This window comes from Lycium barbarum, chromosome 1, assembly GCF_019175385.1.
Source record: "Lycium barbarum isolate Lr01 chromosome 1, ASM1917538v2, whole genome shotgun sequence".
NCBI lineage: Eukaryota > Viridiplantae > Streptophyta > Magnoliopsida > Solanales > Solanaceae > Lycium > Lycium barbarum.
The window spans coordinates 96,328,481-96,345,876 of NC_083337.1; the positions used below are offsets into that span (position 1 = coordinate 96,328,481).

Genomic DNA, 17,396 nt, shown 5'->3' on the forward strand with positions numbered 1-17,396 from the left:
TGGTTACATGTCGATTATACTAATGCTCCCTCCAGATATCTTTACAGACCTAAAATATCTTATAATACATATTCATGTCAGATGATGTTCATGTTCATGTTCAGTTTACAGATACAGTTTCATTTTCGTTATTTCTTGTACAATGCTTATTTCATTTAGTAGCTTTACATAATAGCACAATTCGAGTGTACTGACGTTCCCTTTTATTTTCCTGGGGGGCCTGCATTTCACGATGCAGATTTACAGGATGACAGATCAGCTCGTTAGGACCTTTCACGTATCAGCTATTGGTGAGCCCCGTCTCATTCGGGATTTTATCTTTATTTATTTATTTATTGTTGGTTATGCAGTTAAGGTATGCCGGGGGCCTTGTCCTGGTTAACATTTTAGCAGTTAGACTCATGTAAGAGGTTTCACAGGCTAGGCTATATCAGTTATGTCATGTTAGCTGTTTAGAGTCGTATAGCCTGTATTGGCTCAACATCTATTATATTTTCAGACTATTACCGCTTCATGATATAAACAGTATTTTCGGTATTACTATGATGTCCTATGTTTTATTCAGACTATTTATGTTTTAACTTATATTCTGCATCAGTTCATACCCCATGTTGATGCAACAAGCCATTTGGTTTGCTCGGTCACATACAACAAGGCATCGAGTGTCGTGTTACGCCCAGGCCATGGACAAAGCTTAGCATTAGAGCTTAGGTTCAAGTGTCTTAGGGAGTCTATGAAACCGTGTCCAGTGGGGTCATGTTTATGTGTGTGTGTGGCTCCCACACATAGAAATAGTTGACCACCAAGACATCTAGGAATGTCTCACTTCTTTTATACTCTAGATCGTGCAGTTAGAACTATGATTTCAGGAATCCTTCTAACTCGTGCGTATTACGTATTTCAGATAATGCCTGGGGAAAAGAAAGTACACCATAAGGACATCAGCTACCAGCCAAAGGGCTATTGCTGAGGACTCTCAGACTCAGGAAGTTCACACCAAGGCTCAAGGGCTTGCACCGGATGCAGTGCCCTGGACTGAAACCCCAGCCACAAAAAGGCCTGCGGAGGTCCGTTATACAGCTACTCATCCCAGTGCTACTGACATGGATATTAGGGGAGCTATCCAGCTGCTCACCCAAAGTTTTGCTAACCAGGCTCAACGTCAGGAAATGGCTCCTAGTACAGGTGCTAGTGGAGGGCCGAACAATTCTAGGACCAAAGAATTCCTGAATATGAATCCTGCAGTGTTCACAGGGTCTCTTAAGGCGGAGGATCCACAAAACTTAATCGATGGGTTTCAGAAAGTCTTTCGTGTAATGCATGCTACTGAGACAGATGCAGCAGAGTTGGGAGCTTATCAGTTGCAGGATGTTGATCATATTTGGTATGATATGTGGGAACAGTCTCACGGGGAAGATGCATCCCTGCAACTTGGGTTGAGTTTGTAGATGCTTTCATTGACCACTTTCAGCCGATTGAGATCAAAGACGCGAAGGCCTACGAATTTGAGAGACTCAGGAAGAATGGCATGAGTGTGAATGAGTACTATCTCAAGTTTGTTTCTTTGGCTATGTATGCTCTGTATATGGTCCCTGATATGAGGGCCTTAGTTTGGCAATTCGTATTGGGCCTTATACCCGACTTACATGGTGATGCAAATATTGTTGCTCAGAATAGGGCGATGATTATCACCAAGATAGTAACTTTTGTTTAGGGTATTGAGGACAAAATGAAAGAGGAAAAAGCTCTTCAGAAAGAGAAAGACCAAGAGTTTAATAAAATAGCTAAGTCTGCAAGTAACTTCAGTCATGGGGGAGGTGGAGACAGGAAATTCTTCAAGAACAGGTCATCGGGACCTGCTCCATCTGCAGCCAGTGCCCCAACCCCAAAGTTCAGGAACGATCAGAAGAGAGAACTTTCGGTTAACAAACTTCTATTCTCAGGCTAGTGTGGGTCAGAAGACTTATGATAATCCGATCTGCAGCAAGTGTGCTAAGAGATACCTAGGGAAGTGTCGTAGGGGTATGGATATATGCTATGGGTGTGGAAAGCGGGGTCATTATCAGAGGGACTATCCATCAGCGAGATAGGGTACCGGTGGTAACGTGGCTCAATCCACTAATTTCGCAACTCCTCGAAATTCTCAATCCCAGTCAGGGCATGGTGCAGCTAAGCCTGACAATGTAGGTGGAGGTCAGAAGAACTTGTATTCTTTAGCAGGCCATCAGGATATAGAGGCACGTGCAGATGTTGTCACAGGTACAGTAACAATTTTCACTTTTGACGTTTATGTCCTTATTGACCCATGATCCACCCTATATTATATAACCCCATTTATTGCTAAGAAATTTAGGATAGAACCATAAAAGTTGCATGAACCCTTTGAAGTGTCCATTCCCGTTGGAGAGTCAATTATAGATAGACGTATTTATAGGGATTGTCCAGTTTAAGTCTATCACCGCAGAACCATAGCCGACTTAGCAGAATTAGAGATGGTTGCCTTTGATGTAAGCATAGGTATGGATTGGTTATCTTCATGTTATGCTATAGTGGGTTGTAGAACCAAAATAGTAAGATTTGAATTTCTTACCAACCAGTCATCGAATGGAAGGGTAATTCACTCGTACCCAGGGGTAGATTTATTTCCCATCGTAAAGCCATAAAGATGATTTCCAAGAAGTATATCTACCACTTAGTTCGAGTAAGGGATATAAATATCCATACCCCAACTCTCCAATCTGTACCAGTCGTTAATGAGTTTCAGAAGTCTTTCCAGAAGATTTTCCCGGAGTTCCTCCCGATAGGGAGATAGACTTTGGAATTGATCTACTTCCTGACACTGAGCTGATATCTATTTCGCCATACAGAATGTCTTCAGCAGAGTTAAAAGAGATAAAAGCTTAGTTGAAAAATCTTCTTGACAAGGGATTTATTAGGCTAAGTGTCTCACCTTGGGGAGCGCCAATTTTGTTTGTCTGAAAGAAAAATGATTTCTTACGCATGTGCATTGATTACCATCAATTAAGTAAGGTCACCGTTACGAACAGATACCCTCTTCCCAGAATAGATGATTTATTTGACCAACTTCAGGGTGCCTAGTGTTATTCCTAGATTGACCTCAGATCAGGATACCATCAGTTAAAGGTTAAGGAAGTTGATTTTCTGAAGACCGCTTTCAGAACCCGTTATGTTCATTTCAATATTTCATGTCATGTCATTTGAGCTGGCAAACACACCAGCTTCTTTCATGGACCTTATGAACAGAGTCTTCAAGCCTTATCTTGACCTATTCATCATTGCCTTCATTGATGATATTTTGGCGTATTCTCGTAGTGATGTTGAACATGCAGAACATCTTAGAATAGTATTGCAGACACTTCAGGATCGTCAGCTGTATGCAAAAAAATTCAACTGTGAATTTTGGCTCAAGTCAGTGGCGTTTCTCGGCCACGTGATTTCAGGTGAAGGTGTGAAAGTTGATTCTCAAAAAATCGATGCCGTAAGGAATTGGCCCAAACCCACCTCAGTTTCAGATATAAGAAATTTATTGGGTCTGACAGGCTATTACAGATGTTTCGTAGAGGGATTTTCCTCTATCTTAGCTCCATTGACTAAGTTAACACAGAAAAAGGTCAAATTTCAATAGTCAGATGCGTGTGAGCAAAGTTTTGAATAGTTGAAGAAGAGGTTGACTTTTGCTCTAGTTTTGACACAACTAGAGGGAACTGAAGGGTTCGTAGTTTATTGTGACCCTTTGAGAATTGGTCTCGGATGTGTCTTAATGCAGTATGGTAAGGTTGTAGCTTATGTATCCCGTCAGCTTAAGGCTTATAAAAAGAATTATTCGACTCATGCCTTGGAATTGGCAGCCGTGATTTTTGCTCCTAAGATATGGCGTCATTATTTGTATGAAGTTCATGTTGATATTTTCACCTATCACAAAAGCCTGCAGTATATTTTCAAGCAAAGAGAACTGAATCTTAGACAGAGAAGATGGCTCGAATTACTTAAAGACTATAATGTCGATATTCTCTATCATCTAGGGAAGGCGAATGTTGTAGCCGATGCTCTTAGTCGGCGTTCCATGGGAATATTAGCTCATGTTGAGGCAAATAAGAGAATTATGACCAAAGAAGTTCACCACTTAGCTAACCCAGGAGTTCGAATCTTGGACTCCGATGATGGTGGAGTTATTGTTCAGAACAAGGCTTATTCCTCCTTAGTGGTTGAAGTGAAGGAGAAACAATGTAATGATTCCTCTTTATTGCAGCTGAAAGAGGGGATTCACAAGCATAAGACGAAGGCTTTCAAACAAGGGGGAGATGATAGTACTTTGAGATACCGAGGCAGATTATGTGTTCCAGATGTTGATGAGCTTAGACAACAAATCATAACAGAAGCCTACAATTCTAGGTATTCCATCCACCCAGGTTCCACAAAGATGTATCATGACCTTAAGGAAATTTATTGGTGGAATTAGCTAAATGTCTGAATTGTCAGCAAGTGAATGCCGAACACGAAAGGCCTGGTGGGTTGGCTCAGAATATTGATATTCATGTTTTGATGTGGGAGATGATAAATATAGACTTCATAACAGGTCTACCTCGCTCATCGCAAAGACTTGACACGATTTGGGTGATTGTGGACCGACTTACTAAGTTAGCGCACTTTTTGCCTATTAAGACCACAAATTTAGTAGAAGACTATACCAAGTTGTACATTTATGAAATTGTTAGATTGCATGGAACCCCAGTGTCCATTATTTCAGATCGTGGTGCTCAGTTCACAGTGAACTTCTAGAAATCCTTTCAGAATGAATTAGGTACCAAGGTGAACCTCAGCACAACTTTTCACCCTTAGTCAGATGGTCAGGCAGAGTGTACTATTCAGACTCTTGAGGACGTGTGTCCTAGATTTCAAAGGTAGTTGGGATGATCACTTGCCTCTCATTAAATTTACTTATAATAATATTTATCATGCTAGAATCAAGATGGCACAGTTTGAAGTTCAGTATGGGTGAAGGTGAAGATTACCTATTGGTTGGTTTGAGCTTAGTAAAGCAGAGTTGTTGGGACTAGATTTTGTCTATAGGCCATGGAGAAAGTCAAGTTTATTCAAGAGCATTTAAGAACTGCTCAGAGTCGCCAGAAGTCCTATATATATGTGCGGCGTAGAGACTTAGAGTTTCAAGTTGATGATTGGGTGTTCTTAAAGGTTTCACCTATGAAAGGTGTGATGAGATTTGGCAAGAAAGGGAAACTCGATCCCAGATATATTGGACCTTATAGAATCCTGCGTGGGTTGGTCAAGTAGCTTATGAGCTTGAGTTGCCAACGGAGTTGGCTGCTGTTTACCCAGTGTTCCATGTGTCCATGTTGAGAAAGTGTGTGGTAGACCCATTGTTGGTTGTTCTTACTGATACTATAACGGTTAAGTATGGCCTAACCCATGAAGAGATCCCAGCGGCTATTCTTGATCGTCAGGTTCGCAGTTAAGGACTAAGGAAGTAGCCTCTGTAAAGGTCTTGTGGAGGAGTCAAAAAGTTGAAGAGGCTACATGGGAAGCCGAAGAGGACATGAAATCCAGATATCCTCAATTGTTTGAAGAGTAAGCAGAAAACGTTCAAGGTACCTACCTTGCTAATCCATGTCATTTCCCTTACGTATTCATGCCTCACGTTTCACGTTCACGTTCACGTGTTCAGTACCCATATCTCATGTTTCAGTGATCATGTTTTCACGAAACCATGTCATGTCAGTTCAGTTCCTATTTTCCATGTCATGTTTTTTTCACGTTCAAGTATTCAAGCCATGTTCAGCCATATTCTTAACCATAACCCATCATTCGAGGACAAATGATCCCAAGGGGGAGATATTGTAACACCTCGTACCTCTAACTAAGTTACATTCATGATTCGAGACTTAGAAACCAATACGGGAATTAGTTGGATTAAAATTTCTCTTGGAACGGTAAAAGTACATTTTAAGTCAAAATGTAAGGGTCGTACTTCTTGGACGTACCTTACATGGGAGAAAACATAACCACTGGAATTTGGCATTCCAGGTACGGCCTGAATGTACGGGCCGTACAATTTATACGGGACGTACTTTAAAGTACGGGCCGTACTTTTCATCACGTACCTCATAGAATAAAAATTGTGGTTTCTGGAATTTGCCACATGAGGTACGCCTGGATTGCAAGGGACATACAATATTGTACGGGCATACTTATTTCCCGTACTTTCCCCGCTTCAACAAATAATATAAATTCAGGACTTCAGTTTTTAATCCCACTTTTCATATTCTCAAGCCCTAGCACGAAGTTCTTCTCCTCCTACCATCTAGACACACTAAGGTAAGCCTATTCCATTCCTTTCAAGTGAATTCTAACATGTATCCATGATTTCTAAACAAGAATCCATTGTTTCTAACCTATGGTTTTCAAGAAAACCCATCTAAGGGATTCAAGATTAAGGCTTTTGGATGCTTCTCCAAGTTCAGATCATTAGTTACAAGTTTTGGAGCATTAACAGGTATGTAGATTTTCTATCTACGTGTGGAAACATCACCGTTCTTCCCCACGCCATGTTCTTTCCATGAGTATACGAAATTTCACTAAAACTAGGGTTTCCAGCCATGTTCATGATAACCCTTAGTGCATGTATCATGATATACCATGTTGTATTATTACTTCATTATTGTGTTCTTAATAGTCCACTCTGGTTATTGAGAATCTGTCTGTAATCCATGAAAACCCATACTTTGCATTCCATGGGTTCTTAAATGCAAGATATGAACTTTTATATTTATTTTCATGAACACCTACATGCTTTCACGTTTTCATACAAGTTATACTATATATTTATCTTCATGTTACAATACAATATCGAATCATGTTTATATAATTAATGGGCTACTAAGCTAATTATATCCATGCTCATGTTTTGGGAGTTGCACAGATTACTGAGAAGGTGTAATACCGAAAACTATGTATGCCAGCGTAGGATAAGGATCGCTCCTCCCAGTTAGGACAATTCCTTTATGTTTACCCATTGCGGATTATTGGATTCATTCATGTCATGTTCATGTCTTGTACCCCGAAAATGTACAAGATGACTTAGCTGATTGGGCTGGTTCAGACGCCACGTGCTTACGTGGTGGTTACATGTCGATTATACTAATGCTCTCCCACAGATATCTTTACAGACTTAAAATATCTTATTATACATATTCATGTCAGATGATATTCATGTTCATGTTCAGTTTACAGATACAGTTTCAGTTTCCGTTCCGTTATTTCATGTGCCATGCTTATTTCATTTAGTTGCTTTACATACCAGTACAATTCGAATGTACTGACGTCCCCTTTTATTTTCCTGGGCCCCTGCATTTCACGATGCAGAGTTACAGTACGACCGGTCAGCTTGTTAGGACCTTATACGTATCAGCTATTGGTGAGCCCCATCGCATTCGGGGTTTTATCTTTTTTTATTTATTTATTGTCAGTTATGCAGTTAAGTGTGCCGGGAGCCTTGCCCTGGTAAATAATTTAGCAGTCAGACTCATGTCAGAGGTTTCATAGATTAGGCTAGATTCGTTATGTCATGTCAGATGTTCAGAGTCGTATAGCCAGTATTTGCTCAACAATTATTATATTTTCAGACTATTTCTGCATCATGATATAAACATTATTTTCAATATTACTATGATGTCCCATGTTTTATTCAGACTATTCTTGTTTTAACTTATGTTCTGCATCAGTTCATGCCCCATGTTGATTCAGAAAGCCATGTGGTTCGCTCGGTCACATGCAGCAAGACACCAAGTGCCGTGTTACGCCTAGGCCATGGTTTTGGGCGTGACATATCCCAACTCTCTATTTCACTGAAAAGGGAAATGACTCAAATCAGTAAAGAATGGAAGTTCTCTTATGTATGCATCACAAGCTGGAGAAGAAAGCATTCTGGTTTTTGCAAGTGCACACTTTATAGTATAGCTTCTATAATTTCCTTTGTTGTTCCTTTTGTGAGAAGCACTATAAAGGAAAGTCCAAAATACATTATAGCAACAAGAACATAAAAGAATGTAATAAAGCATCAGAACACAAGTTAACCAAATCCATGAAGTGATAATTCGGTACTCGCTAATAGTTAAACAGAATACACCAGCATACACCAGCAAATCCGTTAAATTCAACACAACGTCCCACATAACTGATCCATTAAATAAAACACAACAACACCAATACATAAAGTTCACACGTATACCCATAAGGTTTAGGGATACCACCACAATGTCTAAACAAGAAGCAATAAATAAAGTTTACATGTACAACCATAATTTTCAAACATGAAAAACTAAAAATATTTAACCACATCAACACATTCTTCACATTTTCTTAAGGTGTAGCTCATAGTTATATTCCAACCAAGACTTCCGAGCTTAATCAGTAGCCATCTTAAGAAATAGTTGATGTACGTGTTTCTTAAGAAACATGTTGCAAGTATAGTTGTGCATTCCACTCCCTTTAGGAATATCAGAAAAAGTTGCCAACACATTCATACACTTAGCGATGACGGGATCATCTACTGAAGGAGATGTAGCAGTGCTTTTTCTAGACATAAAATCCATTAGAGAGTGTATTTCCTCTCTCATTGATGTTGCACCAGATTTTGTCTTACTTTTTTTTTACTTGACTGCTAGTGCCAATACCATCAATTGAACTTCATCTTTTTAGTGATAGCTTATGAAACATAACAAGTTCCAAATTATGTAGATCATCACTTTCACCACTCCCTTCATCATTAGGATTAATAAAGTGTCCTTTATATCCATCAATATCATTTATTCCTTCTTCGTCGAAATCTACTCCAATGCCAGACTATTGTTCTTGATTCGCTGCACGTGCTCTTTCTCCCGTAGAAACAATATCAGAAAACAACGCGTCATAGCGAAACCTTATCAGCGAAAGATCGATTTTCCTAAACTTTTTGTATTGATCACCCTCCTGTAACAAAAAATTCAAAACTACTTTAAGCAAACCAAGAAATTTAGCAATAAAAGAAATAAGAAAGACATATAGAACAATGTGAGAGATGTACCTTAATTTTTCGCTCCCACCAATCATCATCTGCCATAAGTGTTTGTTTCGTGGCATCCCATCCTAAACTTGTTTCCCCTCTCATCATCTTCTTAAAAAGAGCCCAATCTCTTTTCATGTTATCCCAATGATTTTTCCTTTGTTTTTTATCATAGTGTCTTCCCTTCTCATTATTGAACTCTTCAACAACATTTCTCCATCCATCTTTATTAAAAATGAGTGTGTGGTCTATGTCCTTTTCTAATCTCTATTTCACACAACTCTATAAATTTAAGGTTTGCACCATCATCCCACTTAGCATTACTTCGTCCCAAACTAGTTTCCGGCATGATTGGATATAAATAATCTGAAGAAAGGAGAAATAAATGTTCATGAACTCTCATGAAAGCAGAGGAGACCGTCAACTATACTTGTTACTGGTGGTGGTTGAAAAAAAAAACAAACCTTTTTCAATACCAAGAAACAAAAATGGAACCTGGATTGTAACTAGCAAAGGAAAATTAAAACAAGTTTGAAGAATTAAGTATTGACAGTTAGCACAATAAGAACATAAAACTACTATTGACCAGCAAATAAACATCACACAAATCCAATCAAAATTGATCACACGAACAAAAAGTACATATTTTTTTCTTGGAACTAAATGTTTTCTTCACTTTACAACTTCTGAAATGATTCCTTAAGTTTGCTTTATGTCACGACCCATTTCGACTAAGTCGTGCGGGCACTTACCTTTCTCACCTCGGTAAGCGAACACTCTACCCAACGATAAGTAAAGACATAAATAAATAAATAAATCAAGCGGAAAAGAATAATTACGCAAGTCTCACAATAATATATTAATAGAAATAGTGCAGAAATAAGGAAAATACCCCCAGGGTCTGGTCTAAGCCATACAAGAGCATCTAAGTGAAATTATACAAATCTGGAATATAATAATACATCAATCTGTCTATGTCTCAGAGTAGAAAGTAAGACATAACAATAAGAGGAGTCTTCAAGGCAGCGAACGACTCGAGCTCATCCTAAAAGCTCGATGCTATGCTAATGGCGACTATCAGCCACAGGAGATAGAAGCAGACCCAACCTGTAACTCTGCATTCATAAAGGAATGCAGCAAGTGCAGGTCAGTACAAAACCACAGTACTGGTAGGTATCATCAGCCGACTAGGCATAGCTAATATAATTCAGACAATAAAGCAGGATTGGTAGATAAATCAACAAGTATAAGTGAAATATAATCTAAGCCAAGTACACGTCATCGCCTAAGTAGAGCATCTAATCCCAAATGTGCCAAGTCTCAATATATCAAATTCGAAACCAACATCACAAGTAAAACACCAAATTATCTCAATATAAGCCATGATGCAATGCAATGCAATAATGTGTGACTACAATGCAATGCTATGCAAATGTTGTGTACACATATACTCCGGACGAAAATATCGACGTCTTGGTAGCATAACCCAAGGTGACTCGTGAAGTCTAAGTACCACTCGTCCTGGATCTTTGCCCAACAGACAGACGAGATCCCAGATCTTTGTCCAAGGGGCGGTTCTCACCGGCACCACCCTGGGGGACCGGCGAAGTCCATCTACTATGTCGCTCCGTATCACACAACAAAGAGACAACCTTTCCACCCTTCACACCTGCCGACCATCTCGTATCACACAGCATAGAATGGTCACACAATTAGTATAAAACCTCCTAAGTATTTCAAAACAACATAGGCCACATCGTCACCGCCCTGTCAAATGTGCCTTATATGTGTGTGTGTGTGTGTGTGTGCAGGATGAGTGCTCAATGTATGATTTAACTGTGCAGATGACAACAACAAGATCTCTTATCACACTCGTTACGCTTCGATGCATGACCTCGGATCACGGACTCTCATCTCTCTTTCACACAGTCCACAATTCGGAACAACCATCGGACATCGGACTACTCACATCACTTGCACATAATCCACGATGCTGGGACAAGCATCGGACATCAGACTACTCATATCACTCTCATGCAAACTGAGCTCAGCTTACCACGGTGTTTCATCAAGTGTCAACAATGTATCAATTGTATATCTTGATGAATGTGAGTGAATGAGTGCAATGCATATGTCAACATCAAGAATCATCTCAATATCACAAGTACCAACAATAGGTACACCAACAACTTATTAATGTCACAAGTACCAACATGGGTACGCCAACAATATATCAGTGTCACAAGTACCAACGCGAATATGCCAACAATATCATCAAAGACTACACAAGTCATATCGAACTCTATCCTCGTATCAATGTCAACCCATAAGATAAGACAATATCGCAATCAAGATGGAATAACAAATCCCAATAGCTACTCACAACACGTGGCATCAAGCCAACACAATAGAACAGTCAAGTCATAACACAACGGGGGTGGCTACCCTCAATCACGCAACAGGGCCTAACCTAAGATAATATCCAACCCAACTTCATACTCGAAGATTAACATGCTTTTCCCGACAATATCATCTAAATATATGCTTCGCTACATGAAGTCTCATCGAGGGTAAGGCATAACCTACCTGGATGGCCGAATAGCAATACCAATAATCACTCTATAGCCCTGCCCTTCTGCTGAGCCTCAAGATCAAAGAAGTTTAGGTATATTCGAAATCTAGATTAGAAAATCATGAAGAACTATACCATTATTGATATCACTCAATTTAGGTCAAATCCAACCCGAGAATTTAGGGATACGTGGCCCACAAGTTCAAAATAGGACTCGGGGCTAAAATATCAAATTAAGCACTAGATGATCATAACCCAACAACTATTTTCTAATTTAGCTCATGGATTCCCCCAATTTTGAATTTGAAGTAAAACCCCCAATTTTTGGTATAAATCCTAACTCTTTGATTCAGAAATTCAACATCAATAATGGAAGATAATCGATTAACATCCTTAGATTCATCAAGATCTAGCATAGACCTCATCAATTTCATCATTAATAAGCCTAGACAGAACATTCACTATCTCCACTTTTATCTTCCATTACTAACAAATTACTAAGGGAAGGAGGAATCTATGATTAATAGGAACAAGGAATTAGTAAAGGAATTAGCAAGACTTACCACCAAGAGTTTTCTCCACTAATCTTCTAAAACAGTTCCCAAGAGCTCAATTTTCGAAATGGGAATAAAAGATAGACTAAGGTCTTATTTAATACACACTTAATGAAATAGCAGGCCCGATACAGCCACGGCGGCATCGGGGCCGCAACAACGTTACCGCACCAGCGCCCAACAGACCGTTGGGACGGCACTTGTGCCACTGGGACGGCACCGGTGCCGCATTGGCGGACACCAGGTACCAGAACCCAATAATTTTCTTAAGTCTCAACTGAAAACTCGAACCATTCCCGAGGCCATATGCTCACAAACCACATATACAGACCCACCCAAAAACACGCTACGAACACATTTGTGGCCTCAAAATTCCCAACAGAGGTCTCGTTGACCGAGTCAACCCCCGATATCTCATTTCCAACTTTTCAACCCAAGTCCTAAAATGCATCTGAGTCCATTGGGAACCAAACCAGATATACACACAAGTTCTAAATGACCATCCAGACCTCTCGGAATTGACAAATTTTTTAAAAAGGTCCATTTACCCAAAAGTCAACTTTGAGTCAACTCCCTTTCGCTTAAAGCCCATATTTCACAAAAAGTCACCTGAATCAAGTCTAGACACCTTGAAAAGCGTGTCAACGGTCCCCTCAGGTCAAAAGTGAGCTAACCAAGCTCGGGAAAGTTTCAAAAGGGCCGAAAACGCAATAACGACCAAATGGGTCGTTACACTTTATAACTCAAGATATATAGTCCTTGTTCTATCAGGTGGAGCATTGATAGTCCTCTAAATATTGAAAAGTGGTTCACTTTTAGTTCAATATAACAGAAAATGTTTACTACTAACTCAACTAAATGATCCGCCGCCAATTTTAAAACATCGTAGTGTCCATTCAGAAATATACATGTGAACTATGCAATTTGATCTACTGGGAAAATTGATGAAATAGAATAGGACATTTCAAGAAACAAATAGAGCTGTTACGTATGATTAATCCACCATTCAACAAGTGAATAACCTCCAACTTTATAGGTACCAAAATAGCATATATATTCTTCTTTATTCTTTGATAGGTATTGGATGTATGTGCCTTTGGGGTTTATAGCAAGGCTATCAGATTCTTGTAGTGTCAGCATATCAGAAAATGGAGAGGTGTAGTTATAGTCATCCACACATGCATATTAGCAAGTTGAACAAAATATTTCTTAATACCAGTTGCCATAATGAAAGCTACTCAATAACTCTCAGACCAGTTTGGTCTGATTTCTGAAACAAAAGAAAATCTTACATTAACAAGTACACTGATGCCTGAGAAATTTAGTTGCTACAAAATGAAAAGTTTGAATTTGAAGAAGAACATTTACCAAGAAACTAATTTGTAGAAGAAATAAAAGGGTGACCGCGTGGGAGAGTAACTAACAAAAAGCAGAACTTACAGCAAAATGAAAAAAAAAACAAATCTTTTTCAATACCCAGAAACAAATATGGAACGTGGATTGTAACTAGGAAAGCAAAAAGGCAAACAGATTTAAAGAATTCAGAGTTAACTATTAACACAGTAAGAACACCAAATATACTGTTATAAATCATATTCATGATGCCAAATTAACCAGAAACCAACTAATTCTTTACTAATATAATCCACTATATCACGCAAATCCAATAAAAAAGGTGAGAACTTTATACACACAAAGCAAAGATATGAATAATGTCACGACCCAACCAGAGCGCCATGACGGGTACCCGGAGCTAGCCTACCGAGCACCACTCGTCATCATATTCAACGTAGATCAACACAATTCTCAAACAAGCTTACCATGAAATGATCTTCAACCACACCTTTTTATATACATATATGTACAATGTATAAGCCCACGAGGCTACAAAATGATATATAAGTCATGCACTAAAGAGATGGTAAGATATCTACTACCCACATATGTCTACGAGCCTTTATTAGAGTATTGAAAGTCATGAGCACGTTACAGGACCCTTCCATACCCCAAATATAAACACAAAAGAATATACCAATAAACGGCAACTCCGGAGAAGTGGAGTGCTCCTGTGTATCCACTGATAATGTTTCTGGGGATCTAGACTATCTCCCAGTCTACCTGAGGGCATGAACGCAGCGTCCACAAAAGAAGAGACGTTAGTACAAATAATGTACTGAGTATGTAAGGCATGAATAATGACATAATAAAGAAATAAGGAACATGAGATACAGAGATAACCTGTACATATGATTACCCCTTAAGGCGGATACCGTGCATGCTAACTTTTACTTTTAAAATCAACATCATAACACACACACACAGATATATATACATAAGTTGTCTGAGTCATACATCATCACTAGCCCGCATCCGGGATAGTCATTTCACGCCGCCCACTAGTGGTGACAGCTCGGCCAATTAGGCCCGGTGCAACTATCATCATCCATAGGCCGCCTACTTACGCCCAGCGTAGTGGTGTCTGCCCAGCCAACTAGGCCCAGTATAATCATATATGAAAATAACCATGCATGTGAGCCTAATTAAAGCTACAATCATATCAGAGTGACGTAAGGTCAGTGACCTCCAATTATCTTATGGAATCATCATCATCTCTATATCTTACCTTGAAAGAACAATGATTATAAGGTGATATCAACAACAATGAATAGGATCAAGAAATCATGAAATAACTCATTAATCTCGTAATGGCATCACAATCATAAGCTTTGGGACTTCTAGAAATAAAATCATCATCATCGTGATCATAATAGAAAACATCTCATCTTTAACATCATAAGAAGCTTTAAGAATCCTGAACTTCTAACTTTTGGAAGTAAGGAGGTCATGGAAAATATGAATAGAATTATAACATAGTAATCATGCCTTTGAAAGAAGGGGACTAGCCTTAACATACCTTTATGTCTTCTTAAGGACTAAGAGTTCTCCTTCCAAGCTCACAACGCTACATTCAAGAGAATTCGTACTAAATTAGATCATTTAAAACATGCTTAAGTTTAAACTAAAGTGACTAAGAGCTAACGAAAATTGGGCAGCATTTCCTTTGTTTCGTCAACCTTTTCCATTTACTAAACAACTCCCAAACATCGACAACAACACCCATAATAATCATAATCAATAGATTTCTTCAAATTAAGCTTTGTTTAATTCTCAAGACTCCTTTTTCAAAATCATCCATAATCATAGCTACAACACACATCACATCCCCTTTCATATAATACTTCCTCAACATCATTAGTGTCATTTACAACAAGATTATACTCATGGCATATCAAGAAGTATGACTCAAGTCAAGTTACTATTCAAGAGTATCATTAAATCCATATTTGAGCTCATATGCTATTTCTTCTATCATCCAAGTCATTCATCCTCTCAAAAACTTTTAATAACATGGGATGGATGTAAAACTTACCTTTTATCATATAAGGATGAACTTTGGATGAATATACTTCACTTGAGGGAAACCTAACTTCAATACCAAAGGATTTCTTGACTTTTACGAACCCTAGTGAGCCTCTTTGCACTTAATTCTCTGTTCTTGGTATTTAATCCTTGATTTCTATTGGGTTTGGGATGATATGGTGTGGGGAATGTTCTAGAGCCTTCAAGATTTTGGGAGAAGTGAGGAAATGAAAATTTGGAACAAGGGTCGTGCATATATGAAAGAAGAAAAAAGTGACCGACTCGGTTATACGGCCAATTATATGGGCTGTATAAATGATACGGTCCGTACAATTGGACCGTATAATACTACCAGGGGTCACTCTCCTCTGGAAGTATTCTATGGACAATTATACAGGCCGTATAAATTATACGGTCCGTACAAATGGCCGTACAATCTGAATTTTCCCAAAACTTGCTCTAGCCGGTTCGTTCAACCTCCAATCCTTGCGTAACCTTATTGGCACTTGTTTAACACTTCATTAACCATCTAAGGAGACCTACAACTCCTTCCCAAGAAATTACTAAACAATTATTACTTTGATAATTGCAAAAGCCTCCCTAAGAACAACTTATACTTTACTTCCTTCGACGAACTTAGTTTCACCAATTCATATAACTTCAAAATCTTGTTGTATACACCTTAAACCTTTCAAATGCCCTCCTTAAAGTCATAAGGACTTCATGTCCACCTCAAGCTTGCGTTAGTCTATTCACAGCACAACAATATGAAATGTCAGAGGTGTAACATTCTCCCACCCTTAGGAACATTCGTCCACGAATGTTAGGTTCTCGGGGATCCTACAAAACTTTTGCCAGAGTTTTCCCTATAATATGGCACTACCATCCTATCACAGCAACCCAAAATAACGTCGCCTCACAGGGCTACAACCACAATGGCAATAAAATATGGCCACACACGACCAAAAGCATCAAAAGAAAGCATCAGATACCTTAAGACAATGGCGTCTCACCTCGGACCTCTACTGGGGTGGAAATAAATATAGATGTCTGGACTTCATATCTTCTTCTGCTGAGTATGTAGTTCTAATCGGTAGGAAATGAGCTGGCTTCTTGAGTTTATCAACAATTACCCATATAGAGTCATACTTACGCTGAGAACGGGGGTAAGCCGATAATAAAATCCATGTTGATCACTTTCCATTTCCAAGTTGGAATTTCCATAGCTTGGAACAATCCTCCTGGCTTTTGATGCTCAATTTTCACTTGTTGGCAATTTGGACACTGAGCTACAAATTCTGCTATATCTTTCTTCATGCCGTCCTACCAATACATTGATTTGAGATCACGGTACATCTTTGTCGCTCTTGGATGAACAGAATAACGGGAGTAATGAGCTTCTTCTAAAATACCTATCTCACAAGGGGGTACTTACAAGGATGACCTATATTTCCTAGGTCTCTCGGAATGTATCGATCTTCAGGCACCAGTAGAGAACCAGGTATCTTAGCCTAAAAATTTCCACAGATAGCTTATATGATTCCTTACAATTGCAACATCCATTCTTGATTAGTGCCTACACAAATTTACTTCTTATTATCTTCCTCACCAGCACCTCTCTCTTTCCGTTTCTCATTTAGATCCATCTTACTCTATTTACTTTGCGGCGCGGCCTTAATTCCTTTACGTTTGGAATACTTTAAGCTTGGAATCCTTGTATCCTCCATGAACTTTTTCTTCTAAATAATTGTACACATCTATTCTTTTTCAT

At 38.9% G+C, this 17,396-nt stretch overlaps 1 pseudogene; it reads right to left on the reverse strand.

Annotated features, from left to right (window-relative positions):
• Positions 1-8,387: 8,387 nt before the first annotated feature.
• On the reverse strand, positions 8,388-9,428 carry LOC132612883 (L10-interacting MYB domain-containing protein-like; annotated as a pseudogene).
• Positions 9,429-17,396: the final 7,968 nt, after the last annotated feature.